Below are 24,449 nucleotides of genomic sequence, written 5' to 3' on the forward strand. Positions count from 1 at the left end.
GTCTTTTTGCTATAGTTGTCTCCCACCCTTCCACTGTTCTGTTGCATTGTTTGAGTCTTTGTTTCATCAAGCACTTAGTACAGTGCTCTGCACCTAGTAAGCACTCAATAAATAAGACTGAATGAATTAATCTTTTCCCAGCAACAGCTAAGGGGTAATCTGTTTGGTCTAAGTTCAAAGATAAGAGACATTTTGAAATTAAGTACAATTTGAATTTAAGTTCAGTCACTTCACGTTATAGCTCATTTCCCACCATCTAGAAGATAAGGTGTGCCATTTTCTAAATGGGTTAGCAGTCTAGGATGTGGAATTATTTGAGAGAGCCTCACTTTATCACTCGTTCTCCCTCGTACGTAGACTGTGAGCCTCATTCAGGACAGGGACTGTGTCTAACCTGACCATCTTGTGTCTATCCTAGTGCTTAATTCAATCAATGAGTCAATCAATTATATATAATATATCGAGCACTTATATATAATATAATAATAATATAATAATACAATATATAATAATATATATACTGAGCACTTACCTTGTGCTCAGCTCTGAACTAAATGCTAGGGAGAGGATAATATAACAGAGTTGGTAGATACGTTTCTTGCCCACAATAGTTCAGTGTTTGACACACTGTAAGTCTCGCTCTCCCTTCTGCATCCCCTGTGCACCTCAATCTGTGACCTTTAGACACTTAATAGTCTTCCCACCCCCAATGCCACAGCACTTTTATGCACATATCTTTAAAGGATATATTATAAATTACATATTCATTCATATTAATGTCCATGTCCCGCTCTAGACATTAAGCGTATTATGGGCAGGGATCGTGTCTGCTACTTCTGTGTATTGTACTTTCCCCTAGCGCTTAGTAAAGAGTGCTCTGCAAGTGGTAAGTGCTCAATATATTTAACTGATTGACTGAAGTGCTTAACAAATACCACCATTATAACTTTAAGACCTAAGGGGCCTTACTATTCTTCAGAACTGCCATATGTGTTCTTTCCTAGTTAAACTACTCTACCACTGAGCAAGAAACTTCCATTTCAGGGTCCCAATAGTTAATATAATTCCAGCAAACTTTTCCCCTCTTAGATGCATTTTCAAGAGAGGTTTGACTCTCTGAAACCTGTCTGCACTCAGAAGATAAGAATGCAAACATCCAGTAATAAACACAATAGGCCTCATATAAATGGTGTTGCTTGAATTGAAAACAGACCCGTGCACACAAAGCCAAAGGCGATATGTAATCGAGAAGTACCAAACACATAAAAACGCATATGTATCCTTTGTCATATATAAATGTATCATATATATCAGATGCACCAGGAAAGTCTTCAAATTCAGTAGGTTCAAGGAATCCTTAAAAGTCTTTGAGACCATCATCCACAGACTTTCATATAATAATGATGGTATTTAAATGCTTACTATGTGCCAAGCACTGTTCTAAGCCCTAGGGGAGATACAAGGTACTCAGGTTGTCCCAGGTCAGGCTCACAATCTTAATTTCCATTTTATAGATGAGGTAACTGAGGCCCAGAAAAGTGAAGCGACTTGCTTAAAGTCACACGGCTGACAAGTGGCAGAGCTGGGATTAGAACCCATGACCTCTGACACCCAAGCCTGTGTTCCTTCCACTAAGCCACGCTGTTTCTCATGACCCATGACTAATTTTGAGATGCATATTTAAGGGAACCTACATAAGATTATGTAGACTCCACAGACAGGACACATTGCTGTGGGAATAACAATAATCCTGAAGAAAACTGAAGACACACCTAAAAGAGCAGATGCACAAATCAATATACTCAACAACTCAGAAACTCATGCTGTTAACTGAGTTCTGCTACACAGACTGTACACTATCTTCTGATGCACTGATGGACAAAGAAGGCTTTAAAGCAGTCAATTCCCATGCTCCCTCCTATGTCACCTTGCTACTCTCCTATTAAACTTAGCCTGCACACTTCGCTCCTCAAATGCTAACCTTCTCACTGTACCTCGATTTTGTTTATCTGGCCCCCGACGTCTCGCCCACTTCCTCCCCCTGGCCTGGAACGTCCTCCCTCCTCGTATCTGACAGAGAATTGCTCTCTCTCCTCTTCAAAGACTGATTGAAGGCACATCTCCACCAAGAGCCCTTTCCTGATTAGGCCCTCCTTTTGTCTTCTTCCATTCCCTTCTGTGTCACCCTAACTTGCCCCTTTATTCATCCTGACTCCCAGTCCCATGACACTTGTGCACATAGCTGTATTAGATTTATTCATTTAGTCATATAGTCTGTCTCCCCCTCTAGACCATAAGCTCATTGTGGGCGGGTAATGTGTCCATTTATTGTTGTATTTTCCCAAACATTTAGTACATTACTTTGCACACAGTAAGCATTCAATAAATACTATTGAATTGAAAGGATAAAATAGATTTCAGAAGTCCAGGGTATTGGGAGGCTTGACAAATTTGGGCAAGAGAGGGGCATCATGTTTTGCATAAATAGAAGGTTTATAGAGTTGTGGTGGAGATGACCTTCTACTGTTTAGACCGTGAGTCCATCATTGGGCAGGGATTGTCTCTGTTTCCAAATTGTTCATTCCAAGCACTTAGTACAGTGCTCTGCACATAGTAAGTGCTCAATAAATACTATTGAATGAATGAATGAATGAAGTAGCAGTAGTAGGAGTTGTTGTAGTAGCAGTACAGCAGCATTGAAGCATCGTGGCTCAGTGGAAAGAGCCCGGGCTTGGGAATCAGAGGTCGTGGGTTCTAATCCCACCCCTGCCACTTGTCTATTGTGTGACCTTGGACAAGTCACTTAACTTCTCTGTGCCTCAGTTACCTCATCTGGAAAAATGAGGATTAAAAAAATGTGAGCCCCACATGGGTCAATCTGATTACCCTGTATCTCTACCCTAGCGCTTAGAACAGTGCTCAGCACATAGTAAGCGCTTAACAAATACCATAATAATAATAGTAGCAGTAGAAGCAGGAGTACTTGTATTTATTGAGTGAAAATTGTTATCCTAGGCTTCTGGGAAGTATAACAGAACTACAGGTCATCTTCCTTGCCCACAGGTTTCTTTTCCCCTAATGGGAAAACAGATGTAAAAATATTTACAAAGAGGGAAATCAGAATCAGTAATTGAATGTACATATATATCCAGGGGCTGAGGAGTAATATAAATACGTATGTAAGTTTGGATGGAGAGGACGGAACATGAGAAGCCGCATGGATTAGTGGATAGAGCATTGGCCTGGGAAGCAGAAGGACATGGGTTCAAATCCTGGCTCTGCCACCTATCTGCTGTGTGATCTTGGGCAGGCCACTTCACTTCTCTGAGCCCAAGTAACCTCATCTGTAAAATGGGAATTAAGACTGTGAGTTCCATGTGGGACATGGACTGTGTCCAATCTGATTACTTTTTATCTACCCCAGTGCTTAAAACAATGCCCGGCACACAGTAAGTGCTTAACAAATACCATGAATAGAAAAAAAAACCCCAAAAGCAAAACAACCACTAGACTGTTATCTTGTTGAGGGAAGGGATTGTGGTTTCTGAATCTACTGTAATCATTGATTTAACTGTGGTGTTTGTTAAACACTTCCTCTGTGTCAGGTACTGTTCTATACACTCTGATAGTTCAAAACTTAATAAGGTAGACACAGTCCCACTCCTACATAGCACTCACAGTCTAAGAAGGAAATAGAACTGGTATTTGATCTTCCTGTTACAGCTGAGAACATTGAGGCCCAAAGACATTAAGTGACTTGCCCAAGTCACACTAAAGGCAAATGGCAGAGCCAGGATTAGAACTCAGTTCCTCTGATTCCCAGATCCCTGATCTTTCCACCAGGAAGCACTGCTTCTTAAAGCACTTAGTATAGTGATCTGCAGAGAATTAGCACTCCATGAATGTTGTTGAAAGATTGATTGATTTGGGAAGAATTGAGAGGATTTGTACGATAGGCCGGAGTCAAAGACGGCACAGGGGTTACAGACTTCAGGGAAAGAGAGGACTGTTATTTTGTCAACAAAGAAGGGGAAGGTTTAGGAGGGAAGATGCAAAGCTTAAAGTTAAATATGTTAAATCGAGATGCCAGCAGGACATCTAAATGGAGACATCTTGAAGGCAAGAATTACAAGATCACATAATGGGGGAGTGATCAAGGCTACAGAATAGCTTTGGAAGTCAGCTGCATAGAAGTGGAGTTCAATCAGTCTTAGGAGGAGGGAGAAAGGGTATTGAATCCTCATTTTGCAGATGACATAACTGAAACACAGAGACATTATGTAACTTTCCCAAAGTCACGCTGCTGATAAGCAACAGAATCGATATAGAACTCAGGTCCTCTAATTTCCAGACCTATCATCTTGATTTATTCATTCATTCATTCATTCATTCATTCAATCATATTGATTGAGTGCTCAATTCACAACACCCAAGCTGCATTAATCCGGCAGTCTCCTTTAGCATTAGTATATTTCATTCCCACCGTCAGCTCTTATATATTATATCTATTAAATTGTATTTTCAATGTTCATTCAGCTACTTCACCCTGTCTCATTTGAATCAATACCTGCTATATCCTTTTCTCGCTGGGAGATGCCAAGACCCAAGGATGAGAGACTCTGACTTCATGGCTGCTGATTACAATCCTTTTCCTTGTGGTTCATGTTCCACTCACTGTAGGTCCATGTATGAGTTGCTGGGTCCAAAAATCCATCCCTGATCTGATTTAGCTGCCTAAAAATAATAACTGTGGTATTTATTAATTGCTGACTATATCCCAGGCACTGTACTAAGTGCTGGGGTGTAAGCTAGTTGTGCGCAGGGATTGTCTCTATTACTGAATTGTTGTTAGTTTCCAAGGTCTTAGTACAGTGATCTTCACACAGTAAGTGCTCAATAAATACGATTAAATGAATGAATGAATTCAAGCAAATCGGCTTGGACACAATCCCTGATTCACATGGGGCTCACAGTCTCAATCCCCATTTTACAGATGAGGTAACTGAAGCTTAGAGAAGGGAAGTGAGTTGTCCAAGGTCCTACAGCAGACAAGTGGTGGAGCTGGGATTAAAACCCATGACCTTTCTGACTCCAGTGCTCAGACTCTGTTGACTACACATGCTGCTTCTCGTAGCCTGGCCTCCAGTCAGATCCACATGCTTGATTGAGTATCCCAACAAGAATCATCAGTCACAAAACTGTATTTACTGAGCACTTATTATGTGTAAAGCACTGTACTAAGTGGTTGGGAGAGGACAATACAACAGAGTTGGTTAGATATGTTCCTTGCTCACAAGGAATTTACAGTCTAAAGGGGGAGATAGATATTAAAATAAATTATGGATATGAACACGAATGCTGTTTGTCAGGCTGAGGATGGGGTGACTATCAAGTGCTTAAAGAGTACGGATCTAACTGCAGAGGTGATGTGGGAGGTGTAAGGTGTTGGGGACTTAGTCGAGAAAGGGCACTTGGAGGAGATGTGATTTTAATGAGGCTGTGAAGGTAGGGAGAATGGTGGTCTGTTGGATATGAAGGGGGAAGAAGTTCCAAGACACAGGAGAATGTGGATGAGAGGTGAGCAGCTAGATGGATGAGATCTAGATTCAGTAATAGGCTGGTGTTAGAAGTGAGCTGTGTTGTATCATTTTTAAAAAATTCAGCTCATATCTCCCCACTCCTAGAGAACCTTCTCTGGTTGCCCACTCACCTGCATATCAAAAGAGAGGCAGCATGGTTTAGTGGCAAGAGCGTGGGCTTGGGAGTCAGTTCTGGGCCTAAATTCTCTCATCTGGAAAATGGGGATGAAGACTGTGAAGATGAAGATTAATTCCCATTTTACAGATGAGGTAACTGAGGCCCAGAGAAGTGAAGTGACTTGCCCAGGGTCACAGCAGACAAGTGGCAAAGCCAGTATTAAAACCCAGTTGCTTCTGATTCCCAGGCCTGTGTTCTATCTACTAAACCATGCTGCTTCCCTTCCCCTCAAGAGCACAACATTTAGTGGGGCAGGCAGATATTCCAGTAAGCCAACAGCAGGGCTGCCAATTGGATATCAATCCATTTTGGGAAACGGATACTTCTTTCATGTCAAACCTATATCCCTTATCTAGGACTTTATATCTTCAGAGATCTAAAACTGAGCCTTAACCCCTTTCTGCAAAGAATGATGAAAGGACAGAGCTCAGATGGAGTTGGTTTGTGTTGAGTTCAGTAACCATTCTCTGGGAAATAAATGGTTGAGCAGTGAGAAAATGTTATCAGTTTAGCCTGGGTCTCACAATACCTTCCACCCTTCAGGGCCCAGAAATCATTTTTATGCAGCCAAGAAAAGGAACAATCAAATTGTCATTCTTCTGAATATGGAGCAATTTCTGAGGCAGCTTTTGCCCGGTTTGGAAAAGCTGAAATTCTTATGTCTCCATTAAAAGTGTATGTTTTAGCTCCTCTGAGGCCTTTTAATATGTAGTTGTAAGATTGACTAACAACAGCTTTCCCTAGGTGTATTTATTGGATTTAGTAGTTTCATTTTGTTGCCAGAAATGTCATAATTGTGAAGAATGGCAAGAGATAATAAAATATAGATAGAAGCAGCCTGATCCTGTCATCTCTGGAAATGTTTCGTACCAGCCTTAAATTTGAAGCCTGGCTCTATTTCAATCTGTGTTTCTATTGACGAAACAATGAAATACAGACATTAACATCCAAGGAAAGTAATATTCCAATCATCAGGCAGGTTCATGGCAGTCAGCCACATGGCAGTTAAAACTCTATCAATCTTGAATTTCATGCAAACCGGAGAGGCTCAGATCCATAGAAAAACTCCTGCCGTAGGCAGGCATTCCCAGATTTCCCTTCCAAAATCCCAAAGACAGGTTCAAATCTGTATTGTTTTGATAAATCCTAGGAGTTCATGGATGTTTTATCCACCTGAATCTCCTTCCGACCCATCACAAGCTAGGATCAATTCTGCAAAGAATTTAGTCAATATGGATAGTCACTGTGGAGGTCTTAAACAAACTCCCTCTCTTTCCTCAATTATAGAGATCCATTTGCTTGTTTTATGCCCAAATTATCCAGACAATTGCTCTCTCTGGATTTCACTTTAGTAGTGATATCAGTAATGGTATTTATTGAGCACCTACCTCCTGTAATACACTGTATTAAATGCACGAGAAATGATCCAGTAGCCCAAGCAACGTGGCTCAGTGGAAGGAGCCCGGGCTTGGGAGTCAGAGGTCATGGGTTCTAATCTCGACTCTGCCCACTTGTCAGCTGTGTGACTTTGGGCAAGTCACTTAACTTCTCTGTGCCTCAGTGACCTCATCTGTCAAATGGGGATTGAGACTGTGAGACCCACATGGGACAGGGACTGTGTCCAACTGGATCAGCTTGTATCTGCCCCAGTGTTTAGTACAGTGCCTGGCACATAGTTAAGCGCTTAACAAATACCATAATAAAATAATGCAGCAGGACCTAATGGAATGAACATAGGACTGGGATTCAGGATACCTGGGTTCAAGAAAAAGGGGGAATGGAGCAATGATAATAACGATGATGGTATTTGTTAAGAGCTTACTATGTGCCAAGCACTGTTCTAAGCATTGAGGTAGATGCAAGTTAATAAAGTTGGACATGGTCTCTGTCCCACATGGGGCTCACAGTCTTGATCCCCATTTTGCAGATGAGGCAGCTGAGGCACAGTGAAGTTAAGTGACTTGCCCAAGGTCACACAGCAGACAAGTGGCAGAGCCGGGATTAAGCAGTGGATTTTAGGGGAGAAATGAAGATGGGAGGAACTGAGTGCTGGAGGGTGTTCTGAGTCTGGATGCTCCAAACCCTGGATACAACATGGGTCAGAGCTGGGCAGAGCAGGAGTTTGGTAGAGCCAGAAGGTGGAGCTGAATGGTGAATGGTGTGGGACTGGGATTGGGGACGAGGAGAAAATGTAGAGAGAGAGAGCTAGTGGAGAAATTTACAGCTAATGATAGCCAGTCTTTGCTGCATGCAGAGGCAGAAGGGAAACTTTTGGAGGGTTCAATCAACCAATCAATCATATTTTTTGAGCCCTTACTGTGTTCTGAGTGTGGTACCAAGAGCTTGGGATACTACAGTAAGTGAAGCAGGGTGCCTCAGTGGAAAGAGCATAGGCTTGGAAATCAGAGGTCATGGGTTCTAATCCTGGCTCCACCACTTGTCAGCTGTGTGATTTTGGGCAAGTCACTTCACTTCTCTGTGCCTCAGTTACCTCATCTGTAAAATAGGGATTAAGACTGTGAGCCCCACGTGGGAAATCCTGATTACCTTGTATCCCTCCAAGAGTTTAGAACAGTGCTTGGCACATAGTAAGGGCTTGACAAATATCATTATTATTAGAGAAGCAGCGTGGCCTAGTGGAAAGAGCCCGGGCTTGGGAGTTAGAGGTCATGAGGTCTAATCCCAGCTCGACCCCTTGTCAGCTGTGTGACTTTAGACAAGTCACTTCACTTCTCTGGACCTCAGTTACCTCATATGTAAAATGGGGATTAAGATTGTGAGCCCCAGATGGGACAACCTGATTACCTTGTACCTACTCCAGTGCTTAGAACAGTGCTTGGCACATAGTAAGCGCTTAACAAACACCATCATCAGTATTATCACCAGACTACTTGTTTTGTTCTGTTTTGCTCGATAGACTACTTGTTTTGTTTTCTGTTTTGCTTTGCTGTCTGTCTCCCTCATTTAGACTCGGAGCACATTATTGGGCAGGGATTGACTCTATCTGTTGTCAAATTGTACATTCCAAGCACTTAGTACAGTGCTCTGCACATAGTTAGTGCTCAGTAAATACGATTGAATAAATAAATGAATAATAAAAATAACAATATTAGTGGTATTTGTTAAGTGCTCACTCTGTGCCAAGCACTGTTCATTCATTCATTCAATCGTATTTACTGAGCACTTACTGTGTGCAGAGCATAGTACTAAGCACTTGGAAAGTACAATTCAGCAACAAATAGGGACGATTCCTATCCAACAGTGGGCTCACAGTCTAGATGTAAGCGCTGGGGTAGATATGAGGTAATCAGGTTGTCCCACCTGGGGCTCACAGTCTTAATCCCCATTTTCTGGATGAGGGAACTGAGGCACGGAGTTTTCCCTAATTCACCCAGCAGGGAAGCGGTGGAGTCGGAATTTGAACCCATGTCCTCTGACTCCCTAGACCATGCTCTTGCTATTAAGCCATGCTGCTTCTCTATAAAATATCTGGTAGATTTGCTCCCTGCCACAGTGAGTTTATATTCTGGAGGGGTTTCGAGGGGAGGGGAGATGTGTGTTGAGGACAGTAGCATAGAGTATGGACTGAATCGGGGAAGCGAAGAGGACAATTCACTTGTCCAAAGGTATTGTGGCAAAGACTTCAACTGGGGAGGTGGCTGTATTGATGGAGTTCCAGGAGCTGTTTTCAAGGAAAAAATGGCAGATTTTAGCAGTAATCCAGAAAAGAGAAGCAATGTGTTTGAGTGGAAAAAACAGGCCTGGGAGTCAGGAGAGATGGGTTCTAAACCCCACTCCACCGCTCTCTAGACCGTGACCTCTTTGTGGGCAGGGAATGTGTCTACCAACTCTGTTGTACTGCATCTCCAAAGCACTTAAAACAGTGCTCTACACACAGTAAACTCTCAATAAATATGATTACTGATTGATTGAACCTCCCACCAACATGGTCCTGAAGAGTGCGACCACTGAAAGTAAATGCAGATGTGTTAAAGGCCCTTTGGTGGTAGGATGGATATCTGAGTTTTATTTTTACGCTGCCTAATAAGGGTCTCTCTGTCACCCTAGGTCAATCACAGACAGGCAACAATGTCTGTCAGCAGGCAGCAGCCCTGAGGTACGCGCTTTTAGAACTCCATTGTCGGCAAGCCTCGGAGCTTGGATAATAATGTAGTTGTTTCTATTCCTTTCCCTTTTGAGAAAAATGACTCACAATTTTTTAGTTTCCATAAGCTGTCATTTTCCATTTACAAGGCCTGTTTGGAAGTGTTCTGAAGGGTTCTGACTGGGAAAAAAATTTAGTTTGAAATAATAAAAAAAAAGCTGTAAAGCTTTGGCATAAGGCAGAGGTAATGCAACATGGAGAGACTTTTTTTTAAGAGAATCTCTATAGATTTCTGAATTTCACCGCCTAAGAAAAACTAAACCTTACAGTAAGTGATGCCTCAAGTTATCAATGCCTGGTAAAAAGCTTAAATCCTCATAAATGAAGTTAGAAAATCACATTTTTGCCTGTCCAGTGTAGCGTCCAAAATCTTAGTGATGTATTGGTAAACTGTAACCGTGCCACACCTTTGGTGTGCTGCTTTGCATGTCAATCAGTCATTTGATCAATCTCTGGCTTGCACTGAGTATTTACTGGGTGCAGAGCTCTGAACTAAACATTTGGGAAAGTACAATAGAGTTGGTAAGCATGTTTCCTGCTCACAAGGAGTTTACTTCCCTTCACCCTCCTCCTCCTCCCCTTCCTCTCACCCTTTTCCTCTTGCTCTTCCCCTCTCCCTTGTCCTCCTTTTCCTCTTATCCCCCTCTTTCTTCTATTTGTCCCCCTCTTTTGCTCCAGCCAGTGTTTCCTGATACCTTTCTGCATTACACAGGGCCTTCTGCTCTCCATCACCCCCAGCCCTCCCCTGGCTCCCACTTTGACTACAGGTGTTTCTCCCCTTCCGACCCTCCCTCTCCACCACTTCTGCCTTGATCATGCCTTAATTTTCACCTTATTTAGGTGATAAACCAGTAGTAATAGCAGCAGCCGTATAATTTATTGAGTGCCCGCAAGACCCTTGGTGTACTAAGTGCTCGGAAGGTACGAAATAACAAAATGACACATTCTCACGCTGTCTTTCTCTCTCTCTCTCTGACTTATCTGTACCTGGCATTCACTTTCTCAATTTCTCTGTCTCTGTGTCTCTCCCTGTACCTCTGCCTCTCTGTATCTGTTATACGTTCTCTCTCTGCCTCCCTCTCTCACTCTCTGACTCTCCTTGTCTCTCTTTCTTCCTGTAAGTTTTCCTTTAGCCTCTCAGACTTTACTTCTCTTAAGCTGAACCAACCATTGGTAATTCTACTGGTAACAAATATTGTGTTAACAGTTAGTGAAGAAAACATCAAAGTCGGATATATGAATTGGATTTTGTAGGTGATGAGGTTTTAAAGGAAAAAGTAGCAAGGGAATATATCAATCAATTGACCGATGATCTTTATTGAGCCCTTACTGGGTGCAGAATACTGTACTAAATGTTTGGGAGAGTAAAATGCAGTAGAGTTGCTAGACACAGTCCCTGCCCCCAAGAAACTTACAGTATATAGTGGGGGAGACAGACATTAAAATAAATACAGCTAGAATAGGAAAATATAAGGCTATGGTTCAAGTCCTGTGTAAACTCATTCTGGGAAGGGAATGTGTCTTTTTATTATTATATTGCAGTCTCCCAAGCTCATAGTATAGTGCTTTGGACAAATAAGTGCTCAATAAATATGATTGAAGGATTGAATGAATATCCAAAGTGTTTATGAGGTATACAGCCAAGGGCAGAGTTGACAGAGAGGAGGACAAATAGGAAAAGGAAATGATGGCTTAATCAGGGAAGGCCTCCTTATTTTAGAAGGGCTTTAAAGGTTGTCTGTCAGCTATGAGTGGGAAGGGTGTTCCGGGCCAAAGGGAAAGTGTGGGGAAGGAGTCGACAACAGGACAGATGAGACTGAGGGAAAGTGAGTCTACTGGTGTTAGAGGAGAGATGTGTATGAGTTGGAATGCAGTAAGAGATGAGTGCAGATGGGGAGAGCTGATTGAGTGCCTGTGGTAAGAAGTTTCTGTTTGATAGGGAGATGGATGGGCAACCACTGGAGGTTTTTGAGGGGTGGGGAAATGTGAATTGAACTTATTTTAGAAAAATGATCCCAGGCAGCAGAGTGAAGAATGAACAAGAGAGAGGAGAGGCAGGAGGTGGGGAGGTCAGCACAGAGGTATATTGATTTAGGCTCCTGCAGTGTACATTGGATCTAGAGTTTTAAGGTGATGCTGCAAATTCAGAGTTTTGAGAAGCAGCATGGCCTAGTGGAAAGGGCATGGACTTTGGATTCAGAGGCTTTGGGTTCTAATCCTGGCTCTGCCACTTGGCTGTGTGACCTTGGGCAAGTCACTTCACTTCTCTGGGGCTCAGTTACCTCATCTATAAAATGGGAATTAAGACTGTGAGCCCCAGATGGGGCATAGACTCAGTCCAACCTGATTATCTTCCTTTATTATTATTGTTATTATAGTATTTGTTCCTCAGACTGTAAACTCTCTGTGGGCAGGAAATGTGATTACCAACTGTTTTATTGGACTCTCCCAAGTACCTAGAAAAGTGATCTGCACATGTTAAACACTTAATAAATACAATTGCCTGATTGGTTAGAGCTCCTTATGGGACAGGGAAAGTGTCCAACCCTTTTTGCCTATATCCACCCCAGTGCTTAGTACAGTGCCTGGCATATAGTAAGCACTTAACAAATGCCATTATTATTATTATTATTATTATTTTACCCTTTGTTTTCACAACACATATATGTGTCAGTCTATCAGTCACTCACCAATGTCTTTGGAACTCTTCCTTACTTAGAACTGTGATGCTTCCTGGTATGAACATTTGCTTAAAATGTTGAAAAAAGACCAATGAAAGGAAAACCTAGCAAACCAGGATGGGATTGTTATAAGAATGGCTAGCTTTCTCTGTTGCTGTAAAACAGAGATGAGTCATGATTTGACAACAGACTGCGACCTCTGTTGAAAAGTGATGATTAACATTAAATTTGTGCAGGACAGTGGTATTGTTGGAAGATTTACATACTTAACTCTCATTAGGCAGCTGTTGGTTAATCACCCAGTAGTCTTGATAGCATGTGATTTATCAAAAGCTTGCCAATGCTCATCTTTGCACATCCTTTAGACATCTATGCCCATCTTTCATTTGCTATTCCGGGAGCAGAAAAAGTTTTCCATTCAGCTATGGGGGGGAAAAAAAGCAAAAAACACTGATTATTAATTTGTCACTAGTATTTATTGAGCATTTCTTTTGTGCAGCTTATTGTACTAAGCACTTGGGGAATGACATATGAGAGAGTAGGTAGACATGATCCTTGCCCATAAGAAGCTTACACACTAGAGAAGTAGCATGGCCTAGTAGATAGAGCATAAGCCTTCTAATCAGAAGGACCTGTGTTCTAATCCTGGCTCTGCCACTTGCCTGTGACCTTGAGAAAGTCACTTCACTTCTCTGTGCCTCAGTTACCTCATCTGTAAAATGGGGATTAAGACTGGGAGCCCCATATGGGACAACCTGATTACCTTGTATCTACTCCAGTGCTTAGAACAGTGCTTGGAACACAGTAAATGCTTAAAATAAATGAATAAATAAATATTTGTTAAGCGCTTACTATGTGCTGAGCACTGTTATAAGCGCTGGGGTACATACAGGGTAATCAGATTGTCCCACATGGGGCTCAAATTTTTTAATCCCCATTTTTACAGATGAGGTAACTGAAGCCCAGAGAAGTGAAGTAACTGACTTGCCCAAGGTCACACAGCAGACTAGTGGCAGAGCCGGAATTAGAACCCACAACCTCTGATTCCCAAGCCCATGCTATTACCACTAGGCCATGCTGCTTCTCTAACAAATAACATCATTATTATTATCTTTATCATTATTATTATTCTCTAGGCCTCAATTACCTCCTAAGAGCACCATGTGAGACATGGACTCTGTCTAACCTGATTACCCTGAGAATCAGCGTGGCTCAGTGGAAAGAGCCAGGACTTGGGAGTCAGAAGTTGTGGGTTTGAATCCCAGCTCTGCCACTTGTCAGCTATGTGACTGTGGGCAAGTCATTTCACTTCTCTGTGCCTCAGTTACCTCATCTGTAAAATGGGGATTCACGGCGAGCCTCATGTGGGACAACCTGACTACCCTGTATCTACCCCAGTGCTTAGAACAGTGCTCTGCCCATAGTAAGCACTTAACAAATACCAACATTATTATTATTATTACCCTAGCACTTAGAACAGTGTCTGGTACCAGTAAGCACTTATTGAATGCCATAAAAAAGGTGAGAGACAAACATTAAAAATAATTACAGATGGATGGATATGTATATAATTCTCTGGGGATGGGGTGAAAATCAAAGTATTTAAGGGGTACAGAACCAGATGTAATGATGACAGAAAGGAGAGCAAATAGGAGGATAGAGGGCTTAGGCAGGGAAGACCTCTTGGAGGAGATTTGATTTTAGGAGACCTGAGAAAATGGGGACAGTGGTGCTCTGTTGGCTATGATTGGGGAGGGAGCTCCAGGCCAGAGGGAGGGTATTTGTCTTGTCCTCTCCCAAGGACTTAGTACAGTGCTGTGCACCCAGTTGACTGACATGGATGAGGGGTCGGGGGAGGCAAAGATGAGATTGAGGTGTCATGATTAAGTTAGTAAACGAGTAAGAGGAGTGAACTGTAAGGTCTGGGTTGTAGTTGGGAATCATCAATGTAAGGTATGTAAGGGCGAGCTGATTGAATGAATGCCTTAAAGTCTATTGTAAGGAGTTGCTGTTTGATGCAGAAATGGATGGGCAACCAATCAATCAATCAATCTATGACATCTATGGAGTGCTTACTGTGTGCATACCACCATACTGACCACCTGGGCAGATACAATACAACAGGGTTAGTAGATACATACTCTCCTCTCAACAAGTTCAGGATCTAGAGGCACGTCCTGGAGATTTTTGAGGAGAGGGGAGAAATGGCCTGAAGTCTTTCATTACTCTCCTCCCTTCATTTAAAAGTAATTCTAGCAGCCAAACACTTTGTGCCTGACCTGATTGTGTAATAACTGTTTCTTTAGCCCTTTATGGTCACAGTATTGTTTGGATTTACCTAAAGGAGGACTTGAAGCCTGTTGCAGTCCTTTGAATATGAAAGGCACAGTGTAAAAGCCCTACCAATTATAACCTGTTCTATTCTAAGAAAGACCAGGCACTTGGGGTTAATTACTTCTGATATAAAAAAAAGTTTCTCTTATGTTTATTATCCAAAATCCTGATCAAAAGGGCAGGGAAATTAAACCAAGTGTGGTTAAATTAAAATAAGAAAGGAGCCTGGGAATTATATATCCTGTTTCACTGTTTTATAAATGGGGTGGTAGGCATCAGTACCATAAATCTGTATACATTAATAAAGAAAATTACAGAATTATATTCAATTTACAATTATATAATGACACGTTGCAATATGTTGCAAAAGCTTAAAGCAATAAAATGCTGCAGTAACTTTTACCTCCTCTCTGTTCTAGATAAAGCAAAAAGTCATAATCTTGAGAAGTGTATTCAAAAGAGACTCGGCAGAATAATTCTTTTCCGTTACTTTTTAGTATGCAATTTGCTATACCTTTAGGAAAATCTAAACTCTTAAATAAAAAGTCAGATAAACAGTACACCGTGGCCTAGTGCGTAGGCCTGGACTGGGGAGTCAGAAGAACCTGGGTTCTAATTCTGGCTCAGCCACTTGTCTGCATTGTGAACTTGGGCATGTCACTCCACTTCTCAGTGCCTTGGTTACTTCAACTGTAAAATGGGGCCTAAGACTGTTATCCTCATGAGTGGCAAAGACTGTGTCCAAACTGATTAGCTCATATCTACCCCAGTGCTTACTACAGTTCCTGATACAATACGATTGAAAAACAAGCAAATGAAAAAAGAAAAACAAATAAAATCCTATGGACATAGGGAGAAAAAGTATGGAAGGATAAATACATGAATAAACATGAGTCAATTAACGAAATCAAGACTATGCAGGTGCTAAGGAACAAAATATATGTACAAAGAGTAGCTCTTGGATGACCATAAACAAGGATGATGAAGGTTAACAGAGGGTTTGGAATGACTTTGAGAATGGGAAGAGTTGTGGTTGGGGTATTTGAAAGGGAGATAGAATAATTATAATAATTATGGTATTTCTTGAATGCTTACTATGTACCAGGCATGTACTAAGTGCTGGGGTGGGTACAAGCAAAGTGGGTTGGACAAAGTCCCTGTCCCACAAGGGGCTCACAGTTTCAATCCCCATTTTGCAGATAAGCAGCATGGCTTAGTGGAAAGAGCAAGGGCTTGGGAGTCAGAGGTTGTGGGTTCTAAGCCCAGCTCTGCCACTTGTCAGCTGTGTGGTATTGGGCAAGTCACTTAACTTCTCTGTGCTTCAGTTACCTCATCTGGAAAATGGGGAATAAGACTGTGAGCCCCACATGGGACAACCTGATAACCTTGTATCTACACCGGCTCTTAGAACAGTGCTTAACACATAGTAAGTGCTTAATAAACGCTGATCATTACTATTATTATGAGGTAACTGAGGCACAGAGAAGTGATGTGACTTTCCCAAGGTCACAGAGCAGACAAGTGGCAGAGCTGGGATTAGAACCCATGACTTTCTGATGCCCAATCACATGCTCTATCCACTATGCCACATTGCTTCTCATCCAGGCAGGAGCCAGGGTTTGAGAAAAGCATCGAAGGCAGGAGAATCGAGAACACTGCACATTGTGGGCTTAGCTAGGAAAGAACATAAACTGTTAGCTCCATTAAAATAAAAGAAAGATAAGTAAGAAGGAGACTGCCTTAAAGGTTTCAGAACAGAATGGATATGAGAGTTAAAAAATAAGGAAGAGCCAGGAAAATACTATGGTTGTGGTAAAAAAATCAAAGGTTTTAATTGAGTGCTTACTGTATGCAGAGCACTGTACTAAGCACTTGGAGGAAGCTCCTACTCCTCTTACCTTATCTCCCTGATTTCCTACTACAACCCAACCTGCAAACTTCACTCATTTAATGCCAACCTAGTCACTGTACCTCGATCTTGTCTTTCTCGTCGCCTGCCTCTCGTCCATGTCCTTGCTCTGGCCTGGAATGTCCTCCTCTTCATAGTTGATGCTCACTCTCCTTACCTTCAAAGCTCTATTGAATTTCCTCTTCTCCCACTCCCTTCTGTGTCATCCTTATACTTGGATTCTCTGCTTGATTCACCCTCCCTCAGCTCCAAAGAACTTATGAACGTAACCATAATTAATTTATTGACATTAATGTCTGTTTCCCCCTCTAAACTGTTAGCTTTTTGTGGACAGGGAATATGTCTACCAGCTCTGCAATACGGTATTGCATACAATAAGCACTCAATAAATACAAATGATTGATTGATTGAAGGTGCATTTCCTCCAAGAGCGCTTATTTCCTCTTACCCCACTCCCTTCTGAATTGCATTTGCACTTGGATTATTTCCCTTTATTCACCCCTCCCTCAGCCCCACAGCACTTACATACATATTGATAATTTAATTATTTACATTAATGTCTTTCTCCTTTTCTGGACTGAAAATTCCTTGTGGGCAGGAAACATGCCTACAAACTCTGCTATATTCCACTCTCTTAAGCTTTTAGTATGGCACTCTGCATATAGTTAAGTGCTCAAAAAATATGATTGATTGATTGAGGTGGATGTGGAAAGGGGAAAGTGGCAAGGTAGAAAAAATCAAGGTACAGGGAGTTGGTTGATGTAGAGAACAGAGTGTGAGGGCTGGTTCACACACTGGACAGAATTTTCAGTCCAGAGGAGGAAACAGACAATAATTACCAATATGTATGTAAGTGCTGTGGGGCTGAGAGAGGGGTGAATAAATGAAAAAAAATCTAAGTGCAAATGCAATTCAGAAGGGAGTGGGGTAAGAAGAAATAAGCGCTCTTGGAGGAAATGCGCCTTCAATCAATCAATCAATCAGTTGTATTTCTTGAGTGCTTATTGTGTACAATACAGTGTTGCAGAGTTGGTAGACATATTCCCTGCCCACAAAAAGCTAACAGTCTAGAGGGGGAAACAGACATTAATGTAATGAATCAATTATGGTTATGTTCATAAATTCTTTGGGGTTGAAGGAAGGTGAATCAAGCGAAGAATCCAAGTATAAGGGCAACACAGAAGGAAGTGGGAGAACAGTGATTTCCAGCAGGAAATCAGTGAAGTTAGATAGGAGGAAGAGAGCTGATTACATTCCTAAAGCCAATGGTGAGGAGTTTCTATTCAAGGCAATGGAGGATGGGGAACCACTGGAGGTTTTTGAGGAGTGGAGACATATGGACTGAATGTGTTTTCCAGAAAAAATGATCTGGGCAGCAAAGTGAAGTATGGACTGGAGAGAAGAGAGGTAGGATGCAGGAAGGTAATGAGGAGCCTGAGGCAGTTGTCAAGGTGGAAAATGATGTGTGTTTGGATCAGTCTAGTAGAAGTCCAAATGGAGGGGAAAGAGTGGACTCTATAGATGTTGTGAAGTCAGAACCAACAGGATTTCATGGTGGATTGAATATGTAGGCTGAATGACAGAGATTAATTGAGGATAATATCCAGGTTACAGGTTTATGAGGCAGGGTCAATAGTGGTGTTGTCTAAAGTGGTGGGAAAGACAGAGGGAGGATAGGTTTTGGGTAGAAAGATGAAGACTTCTGTTTTGGACATGTCAAGTTTGACATGTCAACAGGACATCCAAGCAGAGATGTATTGAAGGCAAGAAGAAATGCGAGACTGTAGAGAAGGAGAGTGGTTGGGACTGAAGAGGTAGATTTGGGAATCATACACTTAGAGATTATAGTTGAAGAGAAAGGGGGTCTCTCAAAGCACATTTGAGGGATGAGGATACAGAGAAAGAGTCTCAGAAGGACTGACCAATTGTCTAACTGGGAATCCATATTCCCCAACCCATTCCAGCAATTACTTTTTTGAGGACACCATCATCGTATCTGATATCAGGGGGTCAGCTTACCTTAGAACTAACCTGTCATCATTTGAATGGTTTAAAAATATTTTTAAACCATTTCATGTTTAGAAGGCAGGCTTTCTAAGTATTTTTATAAAAAAAAAAAACCCTTCATTTTGATCACAACAGTATATCTCTCTAAATTGTCCAGGAACTTCAAAATCCTTTTAAAATAGCTTTTCCCACAAGGCCACAAATAAAAGAGTTCCCCAGCCCCGCAGAGCAAACAGAAAAGGCCTATTTAATTAATCTGAAGGGATGAGGCGACTGACACTGTGGGACTCTGGAATCGTTCTGGGGATGGCATTTTACTAACCGAAAGTACAACCATTCATGAAATAAACCCACCGGCCTGCTGTTAAATGGTGATCACACTAGCAAGAAGTCATAACAGCAAAACTATCAACCTTCCTTCCTCCACACTGTAAGCTCGTTGTGGGTAGGGAATATATCTATTCATTGTTATATTGTACTCTCCCAAGCACTTCATACAGTGCTCTGCACATAGTGCTCAATAAATACGACTGAATGACTACCTTTAAACTTGGAAAAGCCTCAGGAAAAGATGCAATGGTATATGGATTATTAATTTTTTGTTTTGTTTTGTTTTTTACTTGTTTCATACTATTCTGGGAGTCAGGGGAGATGGCCATTTATATGAAAATCAGCCAAAGTCTCCTTGGTTTATGTGGAGGGACAGGACTGTGGCATTCTGAAGTTAGAATTAGAAACAAAGCCGGATGACAAGAATTTTTTTTTTTAATTCCAGATTAATCAGATCAGAGCTGATCTATTTTTGAGGAGGGCCCAGGTGATTTGGGTTTAAGCAGCAGCAGGATGAGAAGCAGTGTGGCCTAATGGAAAGAGCTAGGGCCTGGAAGTCAGAAGACCTGGCTTCCAGTTCAGACTCTCTCCCTTGATTACTGTGTGATTGTGGGCAGATCACTAAACTGCTCTGTGACTCAGTTTCCTCTCTGTAAAATAGGTTTAAATATCTATCCTCCCTGCTACTTAGCTTGGAACCCTGTATTGGACAGGGACTGTGTCTCATCTGATTCTTTTGTATCTTTCCCAGTACTTTGCAGCAGTAACGTAAGACAAGGAGACCAAGTCTTCTCAACATTTCTGGAAGCTTTTAGTAACTCAGAGGTGGAGTTAGGTTGAGAAAAGTAGAAAAACCCATAAGAGGAAACTGAGACACAGAGAAGTTGTGCGACTTTTCAAGTTCATATAGCAGACAAGTGGAGGAATGGGTTTGGAATACAGGACACCTGACTCTCCTACCTTGGTACTTTCCGGTAGACTTCTATGCCATTTCAGCCCATTTTCAAAACTGTAATTGTTCTCTCTTTCTCTCTCTCTCTCCCTCTCCCTTTCTCTCAGATGCACACACACCCACATTCATACACAAACACACCCACCCATTGCCTGGAAGGGGCTGAGTCAAGGATTATGAGATAATGATAATGACAATGTTAATGATAATAATAGTGTTTTTTTAAGACACTGCCCTGTGCTCAGCACTATACCAAATTTGGAGTAGATACAGTATATATAGAGATAATAAAGTCAGTCATTCAGTTGTATTTATTGAGTGCTTACTGTGTGCAGAGCACTGTACTAAGCATTTGAGAGAGTATAATATAACAATACAACAGACACATTCCCTAGATACAGTCCATCCAACACCCGACTCACCATCTAGGTAGGAGGGAAAGCAGGTACTTAATTCCTATTTTCCAGATATTGAAATTGGGGCACAGTAACTTGCCCAAGATCACACTGCAGGCAACTGACAAAGAAAGGATTAGAACTCATGTCTTCTGACTCTCAGGGCATTCAATCATATTTATTGAGCACTTACTGTGTGCAGAGCACTGTACTAAACGGTTGGAAAGTACAATTCAGCAAGAAATAGAGACAATCCCTACCCAACAATGGGCTCACAGTCTAAAACGGGGGGAGACAGACGAGAAAACCAAACAAATAGACAGGCATCTATAGCCCTATCCACTAGGCCAGGCTGCCTCCCAAATATAAGATTCTTGGGGAATTCCATCTAGTAATATGTGTGAACTCTCCCGTCACACTCTCTCCAGCACTTCACATTCTGCTGAATTAATAAAGCTCAGTTACAACAATTTGCTGATATATTAATACTTCACCTTGGGCAATCCTGTATAATTAATAGTAAATGAAGGAGCAAATTAGTTAATGATACAGCTTTGGTACCCAACAAAACTTGGTGTTGCACAAGAGTAACAGTTAATAAAAATAGCCTCTTTGACTTTGTCTAAAAATCTCAAAGGCCTTCATAAATGCTAGTTAATTAGATGGTGGTTCTTCAGCGCATTGTACACCTCTCATTAAATCAATCGAGTGGAAGCCAGATTGAAATGGAAATTCAGGGCTTCTGCACTGAAAGACCACCTGCATTGAAAGACTGCCATGCAGCATATTCATCACAATTTCAATTTCAGCACATTCATCGTAACTCCTCTGTCACTTCTCTACACCCAAAAGCACCCAGTAATGGAATATACCCATTATTTATAAGATATTCTCATGGGGGAGAGGCAGTGTTGCCTAAGGGAAAGAGCACAGGCCTGCGAGTCAGAAGACTTGTGTTCTAATCCAGGCTCCACCACTTGTCTGCTGTGTGACCTTGAGCAAACCACTTAACTACTCTGTGCCTCAGTTACCTCATCTGTGCCTCATTTATGAGTCCCATGTGGGATAACCTGAAAACCTTAGAGGAGTTAGCCTGGTATCTAGACTATAATGATAATAATAATAATTGTATTTATTAAGCCCTTACTGTGTGCCAAGCACTGTTCTAAGCACTGGGGTAGATACAAGGTAATCAGGTTTTCCCACATGGCGCTCGCACTTTTAATCCCCATTTAACAGATGAGGTAACTGAGGCACAGAGAAGTGAAGTGATTTGCCCAAAGTCACACAGCAGGCAAGTGGTGGGTCTAGGATTAGAACCCACGTCCTCTGACTCCCAAACCCATGTTCTTACCACTGAGCCACACTGCTTCTCTAATTCACTATTAGCTGCAATCAAATGGTACAGGATTTTGAATTCAACATTTGAAATTTGAATTTCACATTTTGAATTTGCCTCAAAGGGTCTCAAGGAACTGTGGTATCCCTGCTGGTTTTCAGTGATCACTATCTTCCTCCTGTTTCCCTCTCCTAAGCACTCAGCACAGTTCTCTCCATTCAGTAGGATCTCAATAAATTTGGTTGATAATGATAATGATGAGGAATTTCAGAAGATTTCCTCTTCTCACACTCCCTTCTGCCCTGCCCTGTCTTGTTTCCTCTATTCAACCCCCCTCCCAGACCCACAGCATTGATGTATATAACATATTTATATATATTAAATGCCTGTCTCCCCGTCTAGACTGTAAGCTCATTGAGGGCGGGGAAAGTTTCTCCTAAATCTGTTGTATTGTACTCTCTCAAGGACATAGTACAGTGCTCTGCATACAGTAAATGCTCAAAAAATAAGATTAAATAAGTGAATGTCAGGCAAAAAAATGGTTTCTGAAGGGCTGATTTAGGTTGGTGCTCCAAGAGCGGATCTTCATTTCCTTTCTGCCCACCAGATTTCATGGAGGTTATTTTGGACATCTACATTAGGAATTCAGGTGTGACATGCAGGTCTAGATCAATTTCAAGGTCTGGTGAAATCTGCTCATTAAAACGGAATCCATGTTGCAAGAATGCTCTTACTATAGCTTTAATAAGTTCAGCTTACACACTGTCATGCTTTGGTTGATACCGATATCCATGAAGAAAGCAAGAGGTCAGGGAAGCAGCATGGCCTAGTGGATAGAGAACAGGTCTTGGGAGTCAGAAGGACCTGAATACTAATCCTGCACCCCCACTTGTCTGCTGTGTGACCTTGAGCAAGTCACTATACGTCTCTGTGTCTCAATTACCTCATCTGTGAAATGGGGATTAAGACTCTGAGCAACATATGGAACAGGGACTGTATCCAACCTGAATAGCATGTTTCTACCCCTGCACTTAGAACAGTGCTTGGCACATAGTAAGCGCTTAACAAATACCATCATTACTATTATTATTAATCTTAATTTCTCTTTGCCTCAGTTCCTGATCATCTTATATCTACCCTAGTGCTTAGTAGAGGGATTGGCACCTAGTTATCTTGTCTTGTCTTTTCTTATGCCATCGAGTCATCTTTGACCCATAGTGATGCCATGGACACATCTCTCCCAGAACGCCCTACCTCCACCTGCAATTATTCTGGTAGTGGATCCATAGAGCTTTCTCCATAAAAATACAGAAGTAGTTTACCACTGCCTTCTTCCTCTCAGTAAACTTGAGTCTTCACCCTTGATTCTCTCCCGTGCCACTTCTGCCCAGCACAGGTGAGTTTTGACTTGTAGCAGATCACCTTCCACTCATTAGCCACTGGCCAAGCTACGAATGGAATGGGTAGGCCTCTGCTTGACTCTCCCTTCTGTAGTCGAGTCTGGTAGAATACTGGGAACTCTCCAGGTGTGACCCTGAGAGGGGGACCTAGTAAGCACTTAACTAATAATAATAATAATAATAATAATTGAAAATGATCATGATCTGCTATAGTACATGTTTTCATCACACATTCAGTTGACCAGTGGTATATATTGAGTGTATACTGTGTGCAGGGCACTATACAAAGTGATTGGGAGAGTTGGATACAATAGAGTTAATAATAATAATAATTGTGGTGTTTGTTAAGCACTTTCCATGTATCAAGAACTGTAAAAGATAATTAGGTCCCACATGGGGTTCACAATCTAAGTGATGGGGAACAGGTATTGAATATCCATTTTGCAGGTGAGGGAACTGAGGTACAGAAAAGTTAAGTGACTTACCCACAGTCACACAGCAGGCAAGTGGTAGAGCCAGAATTAGAACCCAGATCCTCTGATTTCCAGGTCTGTGTCCTTTCCACTAGGCCATGCTGCTTCTCTGATTTGGTAGATGTGATCCCTTCCCTCAAGGAGTTTAAAATCTAGTCAGTCATAGTTACTTTATGAAATAATTAAGAAAATTTTGGACATGATAAATAGATACAGTATAATAAGAAACATTCTCTGTGATATCCTAGATGCTGTCTTAACCTCAGGCCCACTGGCAGGACCATAAAGTACTTCGTATTTCATTGTGGTTTTGAAACTTTACAGTTTTAATCATTGTATGAAACAATGAGTGATAAGAGTATATTGTGAGTAGCATGTGGGAGACATAGTAATACATTATTTTGTACAAAATATCAGTCGTGGTGGTATTCTCATTGAATTAATGGTCACTTCAATGCAATTTTCCCATAACATGAGGTTCTGTAGTAACTCCTACGTTATAGGCAAATGGGGGCCGAGGAGAAGGGAGGACCATGTCTACCAACTCTATTGTACTCTACTCCCCCCAGGGGCTTATTTCAGTGTTCTGCACTCAGTAAGTGTACAGTAAATATGATTGATTGATTTTCTATACCAATACAGATGAAAAGAGGATATTCAAAGAAGGTAGAGGTTACCTCTTTGTTTAAGGTATTCATAAAGTGCTT

At 41.6% G+C, this 24,449-nt stretch overlaps 1 non-coding gene across 1 annotated transcript; it reads right to left on the reverse strand.

The window, feature by feature from the left end:
- Window positions 1-23,275: 23,275 nt before the first annotated feature.
- Window positions 23,276-23,413, reverse strand: LOC114817402. Its single transcript, XR_003765260.1, has one exon. It is a non-coding gene; the product is annotated as a small nucleolar RNA SNORA7 (small nucleolar RNA).
- Window positions 23,414-24,449: the final 1,036 nt, after the last annotated feature.

Source organism: Ornithorhynchus anatinus, chromosome 1 (genome assembly GCF_004115215.2).
Source record: "Ornithorhynchus anatinus isolate Pmale09 chromosome 1, mOrnAna1.pri.v4, whole genome shotgun sequence".
Taxonomy (NCBI): Eukaryota; Metazoa; Chordata; class Mammalia; order Monotremata; family Ornithorhynchidae; genus Ornithorhynchus; species Ornithorhynchus anatinus.